The sequence below is a fragment of the Erithacus rubecula genome, assembly GCF_903797595.1.
Source record: "Erithacus rubecula genome assembly, chromosome: 15".
Classification (NCBI taxonomy): domain Eukaryota; kingdom Metazoa; phylum Chordata; class Aves; order Passeriformes; family Muscicapidae; genus Erithacus; species Erithacus rubecula.
In genome coordinates, this window is record NC_136667.1 from 9,972,956 (window position 1) to 9,997,670 (window position 24,715).

The 24,715-nt window shown below is 38.1% G+C and overlaps 1 protein-coding gene and 1 long non-coding RNA gene across 2 annotated transcripts in view; one reads left to right on the top strand and one right to left on the bottom strand.

Annotated features, from left to right (window-relative positions):
* The window catches only part of TENM1 (teneurin transmembrane protein 1), a 310,397-nt gene extending 308,721 nt beyond the window's left edge, over positions 1–1,676 (bottom strand). The window contains exon 1 of the mRNA XM_079318538.1: positions 1,268–1,676. The gene's annotated coding sequence lies outside the window, so the exon portion shown is untranslated. The remainder of the gene's footprint in view (positions 1–1,267) is intronic.
* A 162-nt stretch (positions 1,677–1,838) lies between these two features.
* Positions 1,839–23,948, top strand: LOC306808518. Its single transcript, XR_013776053.1, has 3 exons — positions 1,839–1,905; positions 19,344–19,459; positions 23,806–23,948. It is a non-coding gene; the product is annotated as an uncharacterized lncRNA (long non-coding RNA).
* Positions 23,949–24,715: the final 767 nt, after the last annotated feature.

Sequence of the window (24,715 nt, forward strand, 5' to 3'; positions counted from 1 at the left end):
TCCATACTTCAAATATCAAATTGCTTTACGTTAAAGTTCACAATTGATAGGTAAAATCCAGCACTAGGAGTGGTGGGGGTTTGTTACTGCAAAACCATTTGGAGACACAGGAGATGTCTGAGATGCTTGCCCCACCACACGGACAGTTGGTATTTATTTCCATAGTACAGTGTATCTGACTCATTAATTATCAGGGAAGCATCAGCACAATCAAGATGGGTATCTTCAACCTTTGGATATTGGGAAACCAATCAATAAAAGACTATCACTACGATAGATACTATACAGCCTAAAAAGGTAGCATATATTTAAGCCAAATAAAGGGGAAGGGAAGGAGTTCTTGGCATTGATTTCAGTATTAGAACACGTAAAGCCCAGATCTGCTAAGGTAAACGTGTTGCCATTCAGCACGGTAAGAGCATACAGTTAATACTACAGAGGCAGGTTCCTCACTATGTATCACAATCATATCCACAGCTGGTCTAAGCATACATCAAGCTTAAACAGTCAGTCACGAGCTACAGCTGTAAGGTATTTTAAAGAAAAAACAGCTGGAAGCAGCAGAGCAGTGTAACGACTGTATGTACACACGTCTTGACTAAAAGAGATTACCAGATCCCACAATCAGTGGCAGGAGAATACACCAAACGCACGCGTAGCGGATTACGCCTGAGGAGCGGTGAGAAGCCAGGCTGCTCCAGCCTCCAGCTGGGAGCGAGCGCGGTCCCGCCGCCCCGGCGGAGCCGCCTCACCCCTGCGCGCACCGGAGATGCGGCATGTGAGCGGCCCGGGCGCTCCCGCAACGCCAGCGCGGAGCCGGAGCCCGGCCCCCGGCAGCGCCCCGCCTTTCGCCGCCGCCGCACCCGCGGAGAGCCGCGCTCCGCCTCGGGGACGGGGAGCCGCTGCCGCCCGGGGCGATGGCACCGCGGCCGGACGCTCGGAGCGCCGCTCCGAGCCGACACACCGCGCCCGAAGGAGACCCCCTGTGGGCGTGCGGGGTGCCGGGGCTCAGCCCCGGGCGCAGCATCGCGGAGCCCGCACGCACCGCCCCGGAGCCCGGCAGCCGCCCGCCGGCACCCGCCGCCCGCTCGGCGCACTCGGAGCCGCACGTACACACCCAGTGCCATCCACAAAAACCCGCCGGGGCAAGGCACCTCCGGCGGCGCCCGGCGCTCCCCTCGCTGCCCCGGCGCGGACGCCGCTGCCCCCCGCGAAAAACGAAGTTCGGGCGCCTGGGGCGCCGCTCCCGCCTCCCCGGCAAACTTACCGAGCGCGGCCACCGGCTGAACTTTCAGCAGCGCCGTAGCTCAGCCCCGCCGACGGCTTCGCCCATCGCCTCTAGGTGCGGCGCCCGCGCCCCGCTCCCCGGCGGCTGCGGCGCGGGCCAATATAAATCCACATCGCCGCTGCCGGCGGCTCCCCGGCAGCCCGCCCTGGCCCCTCCGCCCCGCCGGGGCGACGCGCGACTGCTGCTGCCGCGGCTCGCCCCGCAGCGGGCGCGGGGAGCCGAGGCGTGAGAGGACGCGGGGCGGCGCGGCGCAGCCCTGCCCTGCCGCCGCCGCCGCTGCTCTCCGGCGGGTGTAGTGTCAGCGGCGCCGCTCGCTCTCAGGGTGGGATTTTTCTTTTTTTTCCTCTTTTTTTTTCCCCTTTTCGGCTTCTCCGCTGTTAATGAGCATGCCCGGGAGAGCTGCGCAGGCGCCTTTCCCGGCGCCGCGCCTCGAGCCGCCTCGCGCCGACCGCGGCGGGCGAGGGCTGAGGGGGCGCGAGCCGCGCCGGAGCGGCCCCGCGGCGGGAGGAGGGGGCGCCGGGCGGGGGAGGCGAGGGAGGGACCGGGCAGCGCAGGCTGAGCCGCCCCCGCCCGTGGCAGTGGAAGATACGGGCAGAGTTCGGGAAGTCTGCGGGAAGGTGAGGCGGCTGCGCTCTCCTGAGGGAGGGATGCTGCCCCGGCTCCGCGGGGATCCGCCGCCCGTCCCGGGGAAAGGGAGGAAAGAAAGCCCCGCCGCCGGGCCTCTGCCTTGAGATGTAGCGCAGAACACCTTCTAAATAATTTACCTTGCTCAGGAAATCAGACCGATAGCGGAATCAAGGCTTGGGAGAGGGACGCTGATTTATCCAAGGTGCTTCAGCAGATTTCCTTTCGCGATCTTTATTAAGGTGGGGATCTCCTGTGGCCACCTCCATTAACAGTCCCGGGTCTTAGTGGAGAGGAACTTAATCAGCTGGTGTTGATCTCTATAATTTCATCGTTTCTACACTGTTTATCCTCAAGAGTTCATGTAAGGCATAAAGGTGATGACCACCTGCTCTGTTCATAACAGCTAATTCTGCAGCAGCTCTTACTTTTTGTAAAAAAAATTGTGCTGAAGAAATGCAGGGAACTGGAAAAGGTGTGCCTGTGGGGCTGGACCTGGCTCATTAGTCTGTTGCCATCCTGGTCTATGTTCACGTGGAAACTGCGTACACGTATTTATCAGTTCCTAAAAATCACTGTGATTATTTATGTCATTTAGCTTGTGCATTCAGTCCCAGGAAAACACTGGGAAAATGACTGCAATTCACTACTGCTGTTATTTCTTTGTAAGTTTCTGCGTAGACCACCCAAAGTGGAGTCCTTTTGTTTACTCTGTACCATGCCCCAGAACATACTTCATTCAGACAGTTAGTTTGTGTTTACATAAGTATTTGGGGAAAATATCATCTTGAAGATACCTATGTTGTATCTTGTAATGTATGAATAAAAAAAATAAATTAGGTAAAACCATCTGTTATTCTATACATTACTTTCATTGGAAACCCAGAAAAGCCAGAAGTAACCAAATCTATTTCTCATTAATCTTGAAGCCATTCAACAATCTTCACCATTAACTATTTCTAAAAGTTAATTATTGTAAGCCAAAACAGTCCTCTCAAATTTCTGTGATTTAGTGCTGGTAGGCAGAGCAATTCTTCAGCAGTATAGATCAGTCTGAGCTCTTCTGAGCCTAAAGTAAAAGGTAAATTTTCCTTCCCAATAGACATGGTTGTTTTGATCTCTTCTCTCTCTGGATAGACTTTAGCATTTGTTTTTCATTAACACAAAATTTCCATGGATTGAACATGAAAATAACTCAAAAGCAAAGAAACAAAAAGGTCTGGAATGAAGTCACCATGTTAGTCACAGAAAAATAAACCAAGATAGCACAAATTAATAATTCTTCTTGGAATCCTATGGAATTGCCTGTTGTCATCATTAACATATAGTAGTCATAAGATGGTAGCCTCATCAAGGGAAGGCATTAAAAAAATAAATTGGAGCTGGAGGTTTAATTCTACCTCTGTATCTTCAGTCACTGCTCAGGTAAATGAAACAAAGTAGAAAAACTCATCAGTGGATATTTGTTTCCAGGTATCAAGTGGACTGCCTGGTGTGTAGTGTGTGTTTATACATATATATATATTTATGTATATGTATATACATATGTATGGTAATTTCAGATACACATGGATGTTCCATAGTGAGTTGGGGTTAGGAAAATTCGAAAGGTCTGCTTGGAGAACCACACAGATACTATGTATTATTCTGTGAGAAAGATGCAGAAGAAAGTGTGCAATCTCAGGTGTGTTATGTGCAAACTCCAACAGAAACAGGAGCAGATCTCAGTGTGAGACAGGACTCGTTAAGGGGAAATGCTCCAGTAGAAGGAACAGATACAGATAGAGAGCTTTCCAAGAATCAGGATGAGTATTTTTATACCTGGCAACAAGAGTCCTTAAGTACATCAAACCTAAATACATTTAGCGAAAAGAATTCTGACCCTCAGATTTCACTGCCAAGCCTGTTAAACTAGTTTAAAAGAAAGCAACAAGTAAAATATTCCTAGATATGCTGGCACCAAATGGAGTTTTCTTACACATGTAGGTTTATATAGTATTATAGCTCTCTGCAGTAGAGATTTTCCCTGTAAGTAGCAGGGGATGGTATCTCGAGTGCACGGGTGCAACACTTGTCATTGCAGCACTGATGCTAAGGACTGGATTGACACCTTTTGGCTTGCTCAAGTTCAGATGAGCCTCCCAAGTGAGTAATTGTCTTTACTTGGTGAGTTATGCTGAAGCACTGTTTTTAAATTATTCTCACCACCTTCAGTGGGAATAGAGATCATTGCCTGCATTGCAACAATCTCGGTTGAGACCAGAGACACAGCTGCTGGTCTCACAGCTGAATAGGAGCTTTTCAACCCACCTGGGGTAGGATATCACCACTCACCAAAGTTCTGTCAGCCTATGCTTCCAAGAATGATGCTGAAAATTCCTCTTTGTGCCTCTGTTATTTCAATTAGATTAAGTCCTCAAAAACTTCTCTGAAATTCTGAGGAATTTTCCTAGTTTATGCTAGACTGCTTTCCTGACAGCTGTGACACATAAGATACTTCCCTAAATATTTGAAGTGATTGTTTGATTTGCCATTTGTGGAAATTACTCCTTCTTATAGTTAACAGGCTTCAAAACACAGGCAAGAGGTCAACCATATCCCACTGCTAAATACACAAAATACGAGATTCAGCTTCACAGCATCACAGAATAGTTTGTGTTGGAAGGGACCTTTAAAGACCATTTCATTCCAATCCCCCTGCCATGTCAGAGTCATCTTTCACTAGACCAGGTTGTTCAGAGCTCCATCCAGTCTGACCTTGAACACTCCAGGCATGGGCATTCACAGCTGTGCCAGTGCCTCAGCACCCTCACAGCCAAGAAGGTCTTCTAATACCTCATCTAAAGCTGCCCTTTGGGCAGCTTGAAGCCATTCCCCCTTGTCCTGTCACTCCATAGCCTTGTAAAAAGTCTCTCTTACAGCTCTCTTATTGCCCTGTCAGGTACTGGAAAGACTTGTTTCTTTCTGTCTTTTCAACAGAAAAAGAGAAAACTATTTCAGAAAGGTGATGAAATATTTACTGTTGAGTCCCTTAATGCTGGTAGTAAACTACCCAAATATGAAGGGCATTGAGATCTCAGCTGTGACCAAAAGTGGCAGAAGGGACTGAGTAGCACTAATAACAGTGCTCTGTGCCTTTTGGAATGGGAGAGAAATTATAAGGACATTAGAGAAATATTTCAACCTCTAAAAGGACACTGTTGAAGAAGATCCTGTACTGTATATCAATATGGGTTCTGAACAATACTGCATAAGGTTGCAGGTTTTTTTAAACCCACATTTATGCTTGATAAAATGAATGAGACTGATTGTCAGGCAGTTTACACAGTTTTTTTAAAGTGATACCTTGTATCAGTCTGATAGAAGTGCACATGAGGTGTGGATGTGAAACATGACCAAAACAGAAGTCTAACTGTTCTCAATGCAAATTCTCTTTAATGATGCACAAACTGATGGGTAAAAGAGATTCAGGATCATTTTTTTTTAATACTTATGAATATACCATGTCATTATATGTTTTCCTAGTTATGTTTGTACTGAAAAGAAAATTGATACAAAGCACTAAAGCAATGTATAGGCACACAGTCTTGCATTTAGTATGGGAATTTCAAATTTTTAAAAGGTGAAAGGGAGCTGTGAAACACCAATCAGAAATTTTTAATTTCTGGACCAATGTCCCAGTCAGAGGAGGGGAGGTGGCTATTGTATTTCATTCTCAGAGTGACCTGGATTTTGTGTAGCTAAGCAAACAAGGTGTAGAAAACTGTCTATGAAATTGCACTCCCATATTATTTCATTTCTGAACAGGTTTTGCCCCAGAATTTCTGCTAGAAACTGTGCTTCCATACTAATGTATATAGTAGAGCTAAAAGAGAAGTATCTGCAATTTTTAGATGGGATATTTTTTTTCCCAGAAACTGTATTTCCAGAAGCAAATGGATAGTGAGAAGCTGATTTTTTTAAAAAAGAAATGAAAACTGATGTATTTTCGTGGTCATGTGGTGAAAAATGTACCAGAAATAGATTTGTTTACAGAACAGTTTCTACCATGCAAAAGACTGAAGGAAGCAGCACTGCCTTGTAGGCTGTTTACAGGTTATGAAAAAGGAATCTAAACATGATACTGACTCTCTCAAGGCTCTCCATCATTACATGGCTCTCCATCATTACATGACACTGGTCTCCTTTGTTCCTTTTCTAAATTTAAAAAAAAAAAGGATAGGTTTTACAGTGTCATGTCTCACGTTCCGAAAGAACTCCTGTAAATAACTGCAAACCTTCTCACAAAATTCACCTTTAAGCTATCTTGTTTCAAGATGCCTACCTTAAAAATCTAGCAATAGTTGGGCTGTTCATGTGCTGCAACTCCTGTCTAACACAAACACATTGACCAAAAATGCAAGCAGGTTTGCTTATATATTCTCATGTACCTGGATATATCGATTATTCTAAACTTACAGGAGCAAAAATGATACATCTTTTCCACAAATATGGCTCCTTCGTTAAGGTGCTATGGGGAGAAGAGGGAAGAGCTGCGATTTCGAAGGCAGGGGAGGCGTGTTCCTGGCTGATTTTCCTATCCCATGAACACAAGGTGGTGCTGATGCTCCTGGCACCGGGGCTGAACCGCCACTTCCCAGGAAGCCTGACTTGGGTGGTGGTCGCCGATGTGTAGCTGGAGTACCACGTATTTCATTTGCCTTAAGTGAATTATAAGAAATATTAAGATAAAACATTTTGTTTAAAATTGAACTCGTGGGGTTTTTTTTAATAAACTGGGAAAAAAATCAACTGACATAGAGAACTGTTTTCTTCATTATTTTGGTTTGAACCCTCCAAACAGACCAGTTGTATTTCCCAGCTTTCCTCCAAGACCCAAATAAAAATGAATTCTAGGTCGTGAATGAGAAGGAAAAAAAGATGTAAGAGCATCCATATATTTTCAGATCTTAAGAAAAAATGAAGAAAAACCCTAAAGTCATACAAGAAAAACATGCAAAATGTATAAATAAGTATACTCTCAGGTAACTGAAAGGAGCTGGAGGTATGAAAAGATTGGTTTAAATGCTTTGCTGCTTTTAGAGGGAACTTCTTTGGTACTGCAGAATGCTGTACCGAAACTAGAAGATTTGAGAAATCTTTCACTAAGAAAGATGACTATTAAAAAACATTGATGAAAAATATTCAATTGAAATGTTTATTCCAAAATATGAATGCATGCTAAAAGAGGTTTGAGTCTATCCACTTGCCCATTAGAGTGGAACTCAGGTAAAGCACTTTTGAAGAGACATTAAACTTCCACATTAACAGGGATCATTTATTTCCCAAACAAAATAATAAACTTGTCATTTCATTGAAAGCTGACACTGGAGAAGATAAGGAACATAAAAAACAAAGGCATATTTGATAGAGTATTTTGGATACATTGTTTCATCAGTCTCATGGTTACCTTGCAGCTTAATTTATTGTATAAATAGGAAATCCTAATCAGGATCTGTTTTCAAATATATTTTATAAAGACAGAAAATCCCTTCTTCCATATTTGTCTTTCGGGTTCATCTGATAAATACGTATTATCATGTTAGAGAGAATTCTGACTCACAGTTCAGTGCAATATTTTTTGAGGCAAGTGAACATACTTTAGGAAGGATAATCTACCCAGCCTTTCCTGTTCCCTTTTATTACATAATAATCCCCTGTGTTCCTGCTGCTTTTCTTCTTTCTTGTATTTTTGCTGATCTCTTATGCTTATGTATTTACTTTTCCCTTAGGAGAGTATACAAAAACAAGACCTAAATATCTTAATCTCTTCAGCTTAATTAGACATGAAAGTAACTCTGGCCTCATTAAGAAATGTCCTGAAGCAACAGGTAGAATGGAATAGAATGAGTTTGAAATCTGATCCTGAGATCAGCTTGTCAGACAGTCCTAGTTATTAAAGAAGCCTGGGAAATAACTACTGTAGAGAAAAACTAAATGCTTAGTATAAATCTCAGTGGAAGAGATGACTAATTAGAGATAATTATACACAGATTTCTTGCATTAAAAGTGCTTTAAAACATAAACATTCAAATTTTACTTAGACTCCCAAGTGCTTCCTAGGAGGCAAGCTTGCAAAAAATGTCTTTTAAATTATGTCAAATGCTTTGAAAACAAATGGTTTTTAAGAGGCATCTCACTGAAAATTGCGATGGTTTGAATTTTCTTGTTCACTTTTGTAAGAAACCACAATAAAATTTATGGCCTAAGCTAGTATCCTAATTGTCCTATAACAAAGGTAAACAAGAGTTGTGCTGGAATAATTTGCTACTGTTCTCTAGCAACTTCTAATATTGTACCCAAAATTCACTTAATAGAAAGACACTGAACTCTCTTTAGAACTGAGGCTGAAATTGTCACAAAATTGATAAGAAACTTTAAAAAAGGATGCTAAAAAATATGGTATCTATGAGATAAAACCAACCAAAAAAATCAGAACAGAAATTCAATCCAAATGAAACAAACCAAATTACCCAAAACTTAGGATACAATCACTTAGCAAATTTTGGAATACTTATTGAAAGTTTTGAAGGTCAGTGTAGAAGATTGTCAGGTATCTTCATCCCTTAGCATCACTTACACTGGAGCAAATACAAAATTTCAAATTTTTACATGGGAATTTAATTTTTTAATTTTTTTTTTTATTTGTTAGCAAAATCTCTGAAATGACTCCCTCAAAAACTGCAGGTTGAAACAGATGGATGTGAGGTTTTTTGAAGTAATAAATTAAGACACCATATTTCACACCAACATTTCTGAGGCTTACATTGTTCTCAGCAGGTGTTCAGGAAAACCTATACATACTTCTTTATTCAAGGTCCATTGAAAAGGTTTTTAGCTTTTTAAAATATCATCAATTCATATGGTTCCTTTGGGAAAAACAGGAACACACAGCAAACAACCATTCATCCATCCATCCATGTGGATACAGCAGGAACACCTGGGGATCCTGAGGAAAAAACTGAACAAGAATTAGCAAAATATCCCTGAAAGACAGCAGGCCAGGCTGTATCCAGAGGTAGGGGAAGTCACCCTGTGCCTCTCTGTGGGGTGTCTGAGTCCAAACATGACAAATAGTTTAGAGTTCCCCTAGTACAAGACAGACAGCAACTTTCTGGAGTGAGTTCAGGAGGATGGGACAGGAAAAAAGGCATGAGAAGTTCCAACTAGATATTATGAGAAATGTTTTCAAATTTCTCATGTGCGTATTTTCACTTTATGGAAATACTAGAACACGTTGCCTGGAGGAGTCTCATCTTTGGGAATATTCAAACTTAAAAGGTCCAGGCTCCAAGTGGTAGTAAGATAAAAAGTTTCTTGAGATCCCTTCCAGCTTATTTTTTAGTTCTGTGAGCAATTGCTTTTTTTCATTACACCAAAAGAAAACAGGATAAAAACACTTTCATATAAAGCCTTCACTATCACTCTATTTATATGAAACTATTCCTTTTAATTTATTAAACCAATTGTTCCATCAAGATAAAAGTCCTGAATAGCCACAAAAAACACAAAACATTTTTCAGCACTTCACTTAACTTTGAAAAATGAGATTTATATCATCATTGTCCTTCCTGTCCTTACTGTCTTCTAGTTATGGTCATTGCTATCAGCATATATTGGAAGAGATCAGTGATTCTGACTAGGTGAAGATTTAGATTATGCAGCTGGACACAACAAATAGTGAGTGTTTAATTGCTGTGAGAAGTTTTTAAAGGAGCTGTTCCTCAAGTATAAAAATCTCAGGTTTTATAACTAGAATTGGTGCTTAACTACTAACCATGTCAATAGTTTGAAGTAAGAGCAAATGTACGAGCTTAATATTCTCGCTATTTATCTTTTTTTCACTTGCTTACCATTAAAACATACTGTCAGTGGTGATGGGGATTGAGGGTCAATGAAAGCAGAGTGTGGACATCCATGATCATTCAAAATACTCTGCAATGAAAGTAAACACTGCAGGTGGCTATAAAAATGTCAGGAAAAGGCAGTGAATTTGCAAGATTTGTCTTGCCAGTAAAAAGTGAAATAAGTAGAATACCATGGCCACATTTGTTCTATAAATGGATTTTTTTTAAGCAGAAAAGAATCTTTTTAGAAGCAGTCTTCAAGTCAAAATGGAATTGGACAGGAATTATTTATCAGACAGACCATAATAAGCTGTAACTGGAGGGTATCTGAGTCTTACAGTGCTATAGCAAGCACATCGACAATTACAGAAATATTCTGATAATTATTAATGCAGTTTGAGAATGCCAGATGCAGAAGGCTGGATCACACATTCTGTAGCACATTTTTAACTAAAAGTTATGGGGCGAAAATGTTAGTATTCAAGGCTGCTTGCTCTTCTCTGTTAATTTACATTTATATTCTTAATGTCTAGATTGAGCCTAGGGAAATTTATTTCATTAATGCTAACTTTTTCAGAAATCCCAATATGCACAGAAGTTCCTAGATTGCAAGGCTAGTTAGATGAGAATGCAGAAGCTAAATGTAATTGCTGGGTGGTTATGATAGTTAAATATGTACTGTCAGTTTTGGTTTTTGAAATCCCCATAGACATCAACCTACTGTTCTAAAAATTACAAAGTAACAGAATAATTAATTAAAACATCTTTAAAACAAGCATTTTGAGTTTACCCAATTTCTGCAGATATGTTTGAAACTATTACAGCACAACGACAATTGTGTTTGATTTTTCAGAAAGAGTTAAAGAATTTGATTTGTAAAGAGTTAGATAATTTGATCTCTCCTTTTTTCAGCTTTTGAATGGATGGCAAATTACAAATACATGTGCAGCCATTTTAAGAGTCCATATTGGGCCGTGTTCTGGCAGGCTTTTGTGAAGTGCAGCAGTTTTACAATGCTAATGCAGCATTAACTGGCACCCATTTACTGGCTTTCATCAGCTCTGAGCAGAAGGTTATGATGCAACTTCTTTAAAAATAACCCATTTAGAGATCTAGGTAGAGAAATCTTGGTCACCTTGTATAGAAATATATATTTGTGTACATGTGTGTGTATACACAAATATATAGATATATATGTACACACACACCTGCTTGGCCAATAATGGGCTCAGGAGGAATAAGACATGATAATTTTGTTATACAGTGATTTAGTGCCCTAGGTCAGCTGGCAATTTCTGCCAGGCACATTACTCCACACCTGGAGTTCTGAGCTGCCTCTACCCTATGGAAGCTATTAATGAAGTAGTGAAGTAATAAAGCTATATATGAAGCAATTAATATCCATTTAAAAAAAGGTAAAGCATGTTTGCTTTAAGTGATCACAGAATTCTGTTCATATCTATCTTGCACAGATAAAACTGCACCAGTAAGACAGTAGATAATCAGACAGAGAGTAAATAAATTAAAAGTGATTATGAAATATGCATGGGGCATTTATGAAAAAACAGGTTTTCTGCAAGGTAGTCTCATATGAAATTTATAGTACAGTATATCACCAAAGAGAGAAACTGGATAAAGGTTAATAGCTGGACTAATTATAAATCCAGATATATATAATTCAGCATCCTAAACAGGATCACACCCTTGCACTTCAAATAAGAAGCTATAAGGCAAATACTCTTTTGGCTCCTCTGGTCTTTTCTGTAATAGTTATTGGTAAATTAGCATTTAATTCCTTATTTATAAGTTTCTGACACCCATCTCATTTGATATCTAATTTTTATCAGTAGTACTTTGTAGACAAGCAAGTACTTCAGCAAAACAGAATGTGTTGTAAATCTGCAATAGCCTTTGGGAAAATGTATTGAGTATGTAAACCTGACTAAATAACACATGGGGATATGGGACAGTAAGTTAAACTTACCATTTTGCTATACTTTAAGTAAATTTTAATGTTTCTGTTATTCATCCTAAGTGCAAAATCTTTAATTTGGATTTTCACTGTGCAGCAATGGATCAGAAACACAATCATTCTCATGGGAATGAAAGGATAAGCACCAGAGTTCCCTCATGCTTCTTTTACCTAAGACTTCTTTATGTTGTCTGTGTATTGGATGGGAAAAGGAGAATTTCAAACAATTGAACTTAATGTTTTGTATAAAAACTAATGACTAGATGAAAAGTCTGTTTATAAATGAGTGAATTAAGTGCAGTTCTGCTGCTTGCAAACTGATAAGCCCACATATGTGTTTAAATATATATATATATATATGCACACACACACATAATAGGGAGTCTTAACTTGGTATAGAGATATTATTACTTATCCTGTGGTCTACTGATAGGATGTACATACAGTATAGCAGCTCCCAGAGCTCTGAATTTTTGGATTTGGAAAAATAGGGCCTTAAGCCTATATACTATTTTAAAAAACTAGCATCTGGCTGTGGAAATGCATGGAAAAGGTTTCTGGTATCAAAATAAATGAGATATGTCAATCTTAGTAGAAAAATGTAGAAATGCTAGGAGTCATGAGTAGAAATAATAATGAAATATAAACAGAGTTGAAAGATAAATGGAAAAGTGCAGTAATACTACTTAAAACTGTGCTTTGCCATGCAACATAGCTAAATAGTATCTATCTGACCAAATTTTTACAGCCAAAAGTAATAGTTTGCAGATTTAAATGCATTATTTTTTCCCTCTTTTGAAGATCTCACATTACTATAAATGCCACAATTCTCAATTATTTGATAATTTTACATAGTTGTCACAAAAAGGTAACTTTTTTTTTTTCAGAGACCTCATCAGAGATAATTATCCTTTTGCTGGATAACCTGTGAAGTGCAGAAAGAGCTTCTGTTCCATAAAACTCTCAGCGGTCGTGGAGAGTAAAGAATCACAGACATTTATTTTTTCTCAAAACTAGTAAAAGTGACAACTAGCCAAGCCTCTCAGTAACTGCAACTAAATGTGATGGCTTTCAGCCTTTTGGATTCACTGCTGACATTCTTCCTGAATCTTATTCCCCTGTTCTTGTTGGAGATAAAAAGCAGGAAGACCAGAACTGATGGAGTGCAAACTGCAAGGGTCAAAGGAGTTACTGCAGTCAGTGGTGCTGGAATCAATCTTGGCTGAGGGGAAATAGAAAAAAGTCTGACCTACCTTGGAGCTTCTGCTTCCTTGCTGATGATGATGTGAGAGTAATTCAAAAAATAAGTAAAGACTGTTATGTCACTGTTTGGGAACCACTGAGTTAGGAATCAAGCACTAAGTTAGATCTATGCTAATTAGGTCCTGCCCCCAGTTTGGCAACTGACCATATTCCAGACCTTAATTTTTCTTCTGTTAGAACAGCACTCACACAAAGAATATTAGTCTCTATTAATGAAAGATATGTCATGGGAGTATGAAAAATACCTATTGTTATTGTGTGGAAGAACAGAAGAGAAAAATGTAATAACTTTGTAAGTGTAGAAAATAATTTTTGATATTTAGCTGAACGAAGAAATGTATATAATGTTTATTTCACAGATTCTTTTGAACCAATATGCTATGATTTAAAAAGAAATTGTCAGTAATCTATTTTCAAGAAATCTAACTTTTTACTTTGAAATGTGACCCAAAAACCCCCTTCAAAAGTCAATTAAAAAAAACCAAACTTTGCTCCAGTTGATAATCTCACACAGGCCTCCTATAAACACAAGCACTAAATCTTTATCTCATTACCTCTTTCCTTGTTAGAGGCTAAATGATACTTCTTTCCATTGTAAGAGGAATGAAGAGTATGCATTTTCTGAGCTGCTGAAGCTTGTTATTGAAATTAAGCTTTATGACACTGCTGTTTTCTGTACTTGGACCCAGTCTATTGGATTTGTGTGGCTGTGTCCAGAAATAAGAAGGGCAAATGTCAATGCATTTTCAAAAGTAAAGGCAAGGAACAGGTTGTTAAATGGGCTGAGTTAAGCAATCTTCTAGAAAGGACAGCTACTAATAAAAGTAGTATTGCTTGTCCTAATGTGCTCCCATTTCTGTGACAGTACAGTCCAAACTCAACAATGTAATTTTCTTTTACATTTGATACCTTTGCATCTTTGTGGTTTTCAGTAAGATTGATTCCTTTAAAAAGGCTGGATGGCAAGACACATCTCAACCCCTTCACTCATCTTTACATAAAAGAATGTGTATTTCAGTGTTTATGAAGTGGTGAGAAAGTACTGCTTCTATTTTCCAAAGAATTCTTGTCAATTCTCCTTTCCACGTGTTATAAACCATATTGATGTGAATGCCTTCTGAAGTTACTCAGTCAAAAAAGTAATTCATTTCAGTAGAATGATTTCTGAGGCACATCACTGCCCTGTAGACTTTCATCATATTCCTTTCTTCACATGAAAAATGAGTACATTTCTAAACTGCAATTTTAAATATTGAATAAGGTTACTGATATCAATAAGTTTGATTATTCAAGACATGAACTTATGAAGGGTTGAACACTATTATTATCAAGTACAAAGCAAAAGTGTGCAGCCTTTTCAATGTAGCTGCAGCACTTTGGAGGATTGAACCCTAAAGGAAGAGGATTAACAGTTTACAGAAATTAAGGTAGAGAGATGGAAGTCGAGATACTACATAAACCAAATATTTGGCCCTTTATGTTATTAAGATATCTTAATTTAGAAATATATATTTAATTTCTATTAAAAATGCATTCAAGCAATGATCAATAATTTTTATCATTTTAGCCATATATCACATCTATTTCATAGTGTTCACATTCCCTTGGATCAGTGTGTTGACAGGATATTTAACACTTCATTAACACACAGTATTAGCATATAATAACAGGTTATACTGACAATAATATGCACTTTGCAATTTGACAACATTCATTTAGAATTAGTAACAGAGGCTGAGCTAGGAAGCAATTATATTATAAATGGGATGGCAGGGAAAACCAGATTTTTTTGTACTTTATGTACTTATGTACTTAATGTACAGATGTTAAGGTCCTGAGGGGCTTATATATTACCTTCATATTTTCACATAACTGCTATGGAAGTAGAAGACAAAGGAAATTAGACGTGATCACAACCCTAGTTGCCTCTGCAGTTTATCTGTATTTTACTGTGCTAATTCTAGGGGAAAGAAAAATAAGTTTAGCACATCAGTTTTCCAGTCGAGTTTCTTCCTTTAGAAGTCAAGTGAAATTCTCTTAAGGAATGGGCACATATCTATCTGCTGTCTATTCATCATCTTGGAGCATTTATGCTTTAACTAAAAATATGTAATTTTTTGAGCAGTTTGATAAATAGCAAATGCACTTGTTTTTGAATTAGGATTTCTGTTCTGCAAATTGATTTAAACATACTTAATATGTGCTTTGATTCTTACAGCTCTTTATCTGCTCCTTTATTTCAGCAGAGTTTTCTTTTTCAAGGAGTGCACGCTGTGGATGTTTTGCCCAGGGTGTTCTGATTCATCTGATTCTAGTGTGCTTTCTTATTCAGACAGTTGTCACAATTTGAAAGTTTATTTTCTTTTCATCAAAAGCTTTCTCTTTCCATGAGGTATAATTTTATTTACTTTTCCCCTTTCTTTTGCCCTCTCCTTCTTGTTCTTTTTGATACCTTAGTTAAAAGAAGCAGCACTTTATTTAATGTTGTTGTCAACTATGGCTGAATATATTATTGGAGTGTAAATCATTCTGCTTTCATGAAAAAGTAGAGGAATTGTAATCATACAAATTCTGTTAAATCAATGAAATAACTTGATTGAACGACAGAAAACAATATTCCCTCATTTCAGTAATCTAGAACCTAAAAATTTGATAGGAACACACCCATAAGCACTGATGAGCCTTGTTTGCAGATGATTGTATATAAAGGACAATAGAGAGCAGGTAAATTTCACAAAATCTCATCTTACATTGTTTGCTTGGGCTGGTTTATGCTTTAGGGGAGTTGCTTCAATTTGTGTATCTGAGAAAGTAAGACACAGAAAAATGGTTGCCTAAGTAACACTGAGGCATTTTATGCCTTGCCACTGTGTTTCCAGATTACCCTGCTTAACTGTAAAAAAAATTTTTTAAATGTTACCTGTTTATCAAGGTCAAAATTAACTTAAGATCAACATCAAATCTCATAATCTAGTCAAAGACTGTCAAGTAAAAAAAATGACATAATTTATTGGGGTTTTTTTTTTAATTTTATCACTAATTTTATCTTCCCTTTAGGAACACTATATAGAAGGAAATACTTTGTCATTAAAAATGTTAAGATAGTATCTGGATATGACTGTTACTAAGCCTTTTACTTTGGCAGGAGACTGCAGAACAGCAAATGAAGGCCTAAGATTTGAGAAGAGATTATACAGGCATCTTTAAATCTTGGATTTTCTTCCCTTGAATTTCTGTATTTTGCCTAGAATTCTTGCCTTTGTGTTGCTATTCAGCTATGAATTAACAGTAATTGGAAAGAATTCATCAAAAATTGGAATTGCATTTCTGATCTAATATCTAAAATAAAATTCAGTTCAGTTTCTTCAGTTTTTGTCGGTGTGACTGGGAGAAACACAGCAGGAAAATTATTTTTGTGACTGAAATATGCACAGGAAGCATTATCACTGCTGGTAAGCAAATATCAAATTTGTAATGACCTGGATGCACTCCTATATTGATAAACAGTGCATAATAAATTCTATGGCTCATCAAAACAGTGGTGGCTTTTAAAGTGAAATTCTTGCATGTATCACAGTGTCCCTTTAGCTTTTGAACCAAGGTTTGCCTTGCAGTCTGCAGTCCTCTTGAAAAATAATGCTAGTCTGCAGTATCCTCAGAACAGGTAAGTTTAACCTATGTCTTGCTTGTACTGTGAGTAGTTCTACTGCCACCAAAGATCTTTGGTAGCTCTGTCAAGTTCTCTGCTAGTCTGAGTCATATTTACTCCATGTTTTCAAAGGGTTTCTCTAATGGATATGATAGACAAAAGAAAAGGCATAACAAGCAAGGAGAGGTTTATACTGGCAGCTATCTGTTGGCAGGTATAGGCTGTTTTATTCTTTAACATTCTACAGACATTAATCTGCTTATTACTAGATTTCCCACTATTCTCTGAGAGCCATCGAAAGAAGATGTCTTTACAATACAAGCTATTGAAATCCATTCCCATGTACCAAGAGTCTCTCAATAGCATGTATGTTTAGGTATTTGGACTACATCAGAATAGGAAATCAGTATGAAAAAAAGGAGTCTCCTTCTTCCTAAGGGTGAACATTGATTCTCATCTTTGATCGTGAGAACATGTTTCAGTTTATGGTTGTGAGACAGGCTCATTTTCTTCTAGTACTGATAGAAGCTATCCATCTCTGCTCTGGGAGCCACATATCTGCACCTTCAGACAGAATGTTCTGTCGATTGGTTAAGGCAGCTGTGATGGAAATTTTTATCCAGAGGACATTTCAAATACAGAACAGCAGTCCCATGCTGACATCAGACATAAGTGCAGCTGAAGCCATGCAGCTGGCAGAAGCAACATGCCTTCCCACTACCTCTAGCCATGGCATACCACCAGCTCCAGTAAAAACAGTCCTGTTCATAAAAGCTGCTTCTCAGGGGTGAAATGGACTGCCTTTACATTCCTTTTCTCCTGTGTGGTAGACAAATAACTGACTATTTAATAAAATAATTTAGATTGTACTGTGTAAAGAAAATTAGTAATTCTTGTCAGTGGTCTTCAGCTGTAGTCAAATAAACATAATTTTCATGGTAAGTGCCCCATCTGGCCGCAAGCAATTGTATCACAGCAATGCTTGGTGATGAATATATCCACATCATTAATACCAAACGAACTACTATTAAGAGAAGGCTTCATTAGCAGCTCTGAAAAGGAGTGAAGGATACAAAAGGGGACAGCCAGAAACTTTATCCTGTTTTTTAAGCAATGACACTTGAAGGTCATGGCATGGTAGCACTGAGAAAATTCCAATGCCATATCTGCTCCCCAAGCAAGACAGATCTTTTGGTGCTGTGACTAAAGACTTCTTTCACAGCACTAAAATTTTAGATTACTATATCATCTGAGACATGCTTCAATCTATAAATATAAATAAGTCCTTTAGCTTGATATAGCAGCAATGAATATTGAGAATCTTTCCATTACTATATTCAGTTTATTTCTTTTTGTTATCTAAGAATTCTGATCAGTATGCCTTTGCTCTACTGAGTGGATGTATTCCAGTATTCACAGCATTTTGATAAGTCTAATTTTAAAATCTATTTGTTACATCTCTTTCTCCCCCTCCCCATCTAAATTTGTCATCCTCATGGAAAATATAACACTGCAATCCTGAGTTAAGAGATGAACATACTGAATAGTTGTTTTGCAGCAATATATTTGCACAGTGTTATCTGTGGGTGGCCTCTGAGTCAACCCAAAATTAAGGCCCTATTTTTGCTGTGCACTGAGAACAGTGGAAGACTTGGGAATATCTTGGGACTGAAGACAATCTCAAGCAAATCCACAGGTATAAGATACACAACTAGCTTACCATTTGATGCCTTGCTTTACATTTATTATTGAAGAGAAATAGATCTCTATGACTGGACATGGATATCCATGAGTGACATGATGCAGCACAGGACATACACAGTGGAATTTCCTGGACTCCCCTCCAGTCCTATCATTCCACCTCCAGCCTCTCCCCTGTGCTTTCTCACCTCTCCCCTATCCCAGCATCCCAGACGTAGCACATTTTACAAGTCACTGATATGGAAGCAAGATGAAGATGTTCCCACATACAGAGAAACCCCACCTGCAGCACACACCAGACCATGCCTGCAGCACACGCCCGAAGCTGAGCTGCTCTCAGCCATGTCTTTCTGCCCATCAGATGGTATTTCAGGGACTGTATTTCAATGTGTCATTCAATGACTAAAATTCTTGCATTCACTTCAACCATTGTGGAAGTTGCAGGATTTGGTCACAACTGCTCATAAGATTCCAACATTACAATACTAAAAATATCAGCTGTACAGAAAAGCTTATACAGGAAAAATGAATGATTTGACAAGTTTTCAAAGTACTTGGAAAACTGTGATTCCACTAACACTTAATCTGTATATAATTTTTTTTCCAGAAGCATTCAGATTTTGCTGATATCAGATGCTGATATCAGGATCATAAGGTGAAGTGCATCCAATACCAGGAAAATCGATGCAAAAGGGACTGATCTAAAGGATCTATCACAAAGGGAAAAATAGTTTCTTTTTTTATACATTGTTCAAATACAAAATGTTTTAAAAAAGAAATTTATTTGAAGTCCAGCTCACTAACAATATCTCAGATAGGCTATCAAGTCTTAAATTTTCTTTCTTTCTTCTTTATTCAGCTATACCTCAACATTATTTTATTTTATCCTTAGCTGACTGAAAACTTTGTGTATTTCTTTAAACTCCATCTGTATACTAATAGTGTCATGTCTGTTTTCAGGTTTTCAAGCTTGCTGCTAATGGAGAGTTTTTCTGGACATTCTGTACAGCATTTTCCATTTTAGTGGTAATGCTATTGACCTAAGAGTTTCCATCATGCACTAAAAAGTATTACAGGTATAGATCTCTATTTCTTTGTAAAGATCCATAATACTCCATGCCAAAAAATTCTCAAAGTCATGAAAAAAATTACACAATAATATTTCTATACCAAAAGAGAAAGTCTTTCTAAAAATGCAAAAGTAACATAAGTTATTAGAAATCTTATTAAAATATTTCGGAAGTATTAGAGCAAGACTGTGAGTAGCTATTTTAATAAATAACTAGGGGATATTTTTAGATACCCAGCCTTCTAAGACGGAGCTTTAAGTACTCATATCACATAAAGTTAATATTCTTGTACTATAAAATCTCAATAGTAGTGAGAAACAGGAAATGGGGAAGGAGAGTACACTCTTTCAATTTAATCCAAGTATTCCAAAAGGGAATTTCATATTAAATTTGGCAAGAGTTGTCTGGCATTCAAACTAGATGCAAAATTATGAATGCAAACTTTTATGCCACTTGAGAATAAATACAGGATATACATATGCTTTATTTGAACCCAGCTGCAGTAGTAAAACTTATTAAAATTTGGATTATATTAATATCAATGCCGTTTTAATGGTGTCAAAACCAAACGTTGGAGTTCTGCCATAGAGATATTTAGTGTCAAAACCACAGCAGGAATAAGGAGTTGTGTCTATTCATAGCTCTAAGGAAACACAATCACACTGGAATCAACACATGCCAGAGGTTCCTTATTTAGATGCCTAGAGAGGCTACCCATAACAGAGGCTAGACAGTGCTAAAGGAATAAAGTGGGTATTTTTTAAAAGCCCTTCAAAGGATTCCCCTTGGGCAGTAGAAGAGCCTGGCTGAGGCTACACCCAAGATGGATGACCAGCCACTAGTTTTCACACTTTTATAAGTTTTGGTCCATTTACATATTTGGGTTAATTGTCCGATTATAGCTCAAAGTTATGAAGTCTCATCCTCCCAGATTGCTCTCCTCAGTTCTCTCTTTGCACTTTCTGGGCCTGAAGCTGCAATGGTGTCCTTGGTTTTTGGGCTGGAAAAGGATCGTTTTGTCTAACTAAACTGTGAAGAGAACTTACCAACACTATATGAAGTTCAGAGTCACACTAAGGCAGTACAGAACCTGAAAAATAGGAAAGCTAAAACTTAAAGCCACAATTTCATAATAATAGACCTACTAATCTTTCCACATATCATATATCAAAAAGAATATGGAAGAAAATTGAGTGGAAATACAGATTTACCAACTTTTTATGTTGGAAGATCAATGCATAGAGATCGAATTCAGCTCCGAGTGTGTCAGACTTGACTTTGAATGACCCGATTTTGGCCAAATGTGTCACAACTTTAATGTTATTTAAATGTGGGGTGTTTCGTGTGTGCATATTAGCAAAGCACTTGCTGCTTTAGATAAGCAGATGACATTCCATTCCTCTTCGTTTTCCTCATTAAAGCAAAGAAGTTGAATATTAATGAGTGTGGAGAATTATGTTGTCATGCATGCTAGGCTAGAAAATATAAATTCATCTCATAAAAAAGTCAAAGGATCAAAGAAGGTTTTTACTGTTAATTGGAAACAAAGTGTCAACGGTGTCCTGATTTAAAGGGCACTCAAGAAGGAAAAGGGAGGGGTGGGGCTTTTTCTTTTCCAAAAAGGAAACAGAATTAAGGTAGAAGAGGAGTTATCAGCATTTTTTTACTAAAATCCTTTCTGTGGCATTCAATGTGGCATTCCCAATGTTCAAAGTAAATATTAAAAACAAAAAAAATATACTTACAAACATACTTCAACATTAATAAAAGTAATATTTTTATAGCCAAGAGCACTTTGCTTTTAAATCTACACATTTAATGAAACTAGGATGTTTTCATTATTCTCTTGGTAAGCTTAAAATAGCACATTTAGCTTGTGGCTAATTAATAGACAGAATATAACAGAGGATAACCTCCATATTTTGCATTCTTGTGCTCAGCCCTAATTGCAGCAGCAAAAATTGAGCCTGTGCTTCCTGAGCAAGCCTAGAAAGGCTGGATTTCTTGCATACACACACACACACACACACACACACACACACACACAGAGAGCAGAGCAGTAGAGTGAAGGAACAATTCTAGTTTTTAATTAAATATGCAAACTGTAAACTCTAAGGGATAGAGTTCTCACTTTTCTAGTGAGACAACCTCCGTACTCTGGTTTCCTCAAACATTACTTACTTAGAGAAGTCTTCAGATACAGCTTAAAAAGGCTCTTATTCTTTAATGCAGCAACAGTAGATGTTAATTCTTATTTTTGTATGAACAGAAATTTGATGATAAAAGGTGAAAACTTATTGTTTGCATTCACCCTAAGACACAGTGCTGAAGTCAAGTGCGTATTGACAAACCTATCTGAAACCTTCCTGGTCCTTTTTATATGAGCTCAAATTTTATTGAGATCATATAAAAAGATTTATTTCTACTTTATAAATACTTTATATTTGTACTTTTATAAATACTTTATAAAAAGTATTTGTTTGCATGGCAAAATCCAAACCAGTATTCAGTATGCTCTTCCACATACCTCAGCTAAAATACTCTGAGAATAAATTAATACCATTTCTCAGTTCTCAATTTTACTAGAATACCTGTTAATAACATCAAGATTTAATTAAAGTGAAATACAATAGAATAGAAATAGAAAAATGGTATAAAAATAGGATACTACAAATCATTACTGCTTAGACTAGAGTCATGTGAACTCTTTCACTAGCAATGGAATTTACATGATTGCAAGTGCAGTGGGTGTCATTAAAATTTTAACATTTGCCACCTTTTGTCATTGTAATTCTGCATATATATAGGGGCAGTGAATTTGGAGGTCTTAAAGCTTCTACTGCTTCTACATAAGTTGCAAATTTTATTTCATTATAAAATAATTTGAATGTTCTGCTGATAGGATTATTCTGCTGCCTGAGCTTGTTGCTGTCACTTTTCTTTGAACATAGACCCTCTGGGGCAAAGTCGCCCCAACAAACTATTTCGTTGCTGTTGTTCAAAACCAGCACATTTGCTTTTAATTTTGAAGTTTCAACTCCATTCCATTAAGCTTGCAAAACAGCAAGTCAGTGAAAAAAAAATCCCTTCTTAAAGACATTAATGCATGGGGAATATTTTAGGATATATATGAGTAATCACTCCTTCATCTCTAGGTAAGCTGTAGACAGGAGTTAATTGCTCAGCTCTCAGAAACAGGACTTTTCTGCATGGTTGGGTGGGGAATAGTCCTGTGCCTGTAAAGACATTCAGCAAGAGTCATTAATTCCAGCATGGCATGAAGCAAAATCTAATTTGGTTTCAGATTGATGGGAAATTAGTTGCTTTTCTTGTCACCACATGAGACAGGGAATCATGGAATCATTTAGGTTGGAAAAGACACTTAAGATCACCAAGCCCATAGAAAAACATGAAAGACAAGCCCAAATTGGAGAGCTTAGGGAATCCATGCTGAGGAGCAGAAGTTCTAGGCTTTACTCTTGGATCAAGAACTGCTGGGTCGCAGTCATGGAACAGGCAGGGTGGCTCAGTGGGCGCAGGCTGAGCCTGGGCAAAGCCAGGGAGACCCAGCTGCTCAAACATCACCATTCCAGATGAGCAGCCTGCATTGTCCTCTAAGGAAGGAGACAGGTGCACCAGCTTTCTGCATGGACTGTCATGTATTCTGAAGTTACATCTCGTGTTAGGTCTAGATGGTAACCAAGGCTTCAATACCAATGCCTAACCATTGTAGGACAAACAAATGCTCTGACTTCTCCAGGAGTGACCTGATGATACCTCCTTCCAAGAGCACCAGCCTAGCTACAGTTCTCTGATGAAAGGATTTGCAAAGTTTAGACTTCAAAATATACTTTTGTATTCAGCTCCAGGGAAAAGATTAACAACAAAAGATGATATTTGTAAATGGAACAAGAATGTTACATGAACTTCTGCATTTACTGCTTACATATGTTTGTTTAGATTTAAATATATAATTCACGAGATCAGTGTAGTTTGAAATGTAAAAGATCTTTTTAGATCACCTCATCCATCTTTACCAGCACAGCATAATTTTCATCTTTGTGTTGTCTGTTTTCTCTTTAAATCTTGATAATCTCCAAGTCATGTAGGGGTAATAAACTGAGTGCTTTGGAGAAATGTTATTTGCAAATGATAATCACAAGCCAAGGAGAGGCAAAACTGCAATACATACTAAATTTAGGGGTTTGTTTTGTCCATCACAAAATAGCAATAGCTCTTGGTGTTGAGTGAAGTCAAGTACCACACAAGTATGCCTACCATTCATGGGGTTTATATGTTTTTGACTACAATATGTTGCATAGAATGATGTTTACTATTTGAATTTTGTCTAGGAAAACTAATTCATGATGGTGGCACTGAGAGCAGAGTCATGCTGTCAGGAAATTTGTCAGGAAATATAACCCAGAACTTCCCAAGACTGTAATCTGCTGTAGAAACACAATACAGGAGATATGTCCACAAGCACACACAGGAGGGCTATTTGTGGAGGTACTTATTAAGAATAGTGGGAGTTTCTCCAACCCAGTGTGCTACTTTCTGTCATGTGTTCAAATCACTTAAAGTGAATATAGGAATATATAAGATCTATATGGGATCTTACAGATTTTTTTTTTTTTTTTTAATGTAGAAGTACCTAAATCTGCTATGAACCACAAAAAACATTTGTGTTACAGGTGAAGAAGACAACAGCCCTGGATATGCTGAGAGCTGCCCCTTAGACAGAAGTGAACCAGAACAAATAGCTATGACTTGCAAAAAATCAAAACTGCTTTCAAACAACTCATAACTTAGCAAAGCCTTCTTCAAGGGACTGAGGAAACTCTAAATATTTATCCATTTAGTTTTAAATATTGTTTGTGTGTATATATGTATATAAACATGAAAGTAAATTTATATTTAAATTATTTTTCTTATTATTAAGGGAAAATTCAGAAACCAAATGTTAATAGAGGAGTTTTTTTAAGTCTGAAAAGTCTGAAAAACATGCCTTGGAGCTTTCTACACTTTCCTGATGCAGCAAAGTCTTAAGAACTTAATGAGAACAATTAAAACATCAATACTGTCAATAATTGTACTTCAGAGCATTTTCACAGATACCTCTGACTACTGAGGTTGTCTGCAGTCTGAAAGAGTGACAAATTCTAGAGTGAGGAAGAGCAGAAAACGCTATCTAGAAAAACCTGCTGGGACAACATAAGCTTTGTTGAATATGTATTTAAAATTCAGACAACCACTAAAACC